The following is a 1,129-nucleotide window of genomic DNA, read 5'->3' as shown; positions in this document are numbered from 1 at the left end:
AAGGAGGCTGCCTGAGCGGGGCTGGCGCTCGCCCCGCTCCCAGGATGCGCCTGCACAACCCGGCACTCACTCTGCAAGCTGGACCAGGCTGTGATTGTCTTGGCTGGAGTTGAAGGACTTTCTCATATAGTTTGACTTGTTCTTTTAGGATGATGAATGGGACTCTGACTTCAGCAACATCTGTTTATTTTTCTTGTATGTAAAACCTCATGTGCAGAAGAAATTGCTGGGTAATTACTAAGGGGGAGAGCGTGGCCCTCCAACTCCACAGCAACTGCAGCTCTCCAAAGCGATCCCATCCCCTTCTCAAAACCAAGGGATACTTGGACACAGGTACCTACACAGGACACTCACCATGTGCCCCAGCACTGCCCTGACACCATGGGGCTCAGCCCACATCAGCAGGACCCTATGAGCAGCAGCAAACCCACCACCTCAGCCCTCAGCTGGGGTAACAGCTCTGCGGGACCTCCCAGGGCCAGACCCTGCTGTCCTCACACCAGCCTGCTCCTCCAGGCCACAGGGCTTCTCCCCCTCCATCCCTGCTCCCCTCCGTCCCTGCTCCCCACTGTCCCTCCTCACGCCTCCCCAGCAGCCAACCATATGGATCAAGAGGCTGCAAGCCATGTCCCGAGCCAGGACCCTCCCAGCCCAACCGGGCACTCTGTTTTCATCCTCTTCCTCAAACACTGTAAACAGAAACACTGATTATTTTCATGTCAGGTTGTTAATGGCTTCCACATGCTACATGGACTCGGACACAGCGTCTGCCTCCCTGTGCCCACCGAGTGCTAGGAACAGGCGCGTTAGGCTGGAGCCCAGGAGGTTGCCAGCTCATCTGAGCCGTGGTCACTGCCATATCTACCTATCTCAGGTACTTCCCAACGTAGGACAGCCCTGCCTGGCCTCGCCACGCACCACATCAGACTAACCCCACTAATTCATTCCTTCAAGCATCTCTCTGGCCGCTGCCACGCAGGAGGATGGGGCTGGGCTCGAGGGGACAGGGGCTGTGGCACTGCAGGACCTCAGTGTCACCAGCTTGATTGGGAAAGCAGAGGCTGGCCGGCTGCTGGTGGCGTGCCGCAGCGGGGACGGAGGCGTGCGGCGCAGTCCAGCTGGGAGCGGC

Source organism: Antrostomus carolinensis, unplaced genomic scaffold (assembly GCF_000700745.2).
Source record: "Antrostomus carolinensis isolate BGI_N321 unplaced genomic scaffold, ASM70074v2 scaffold2126, whole genome shotgun sequence".
In the NCBI taxonomy this organism is placed as follows: Eukaryota; Metazoa; Chordata; class Aves; order Caprimulgiformes; family Caprimulgidae; genus Antrostomus; species Antrostomus carolinensis.
This window is presented reverse-complemented; position numbering follows the sequence as displayed.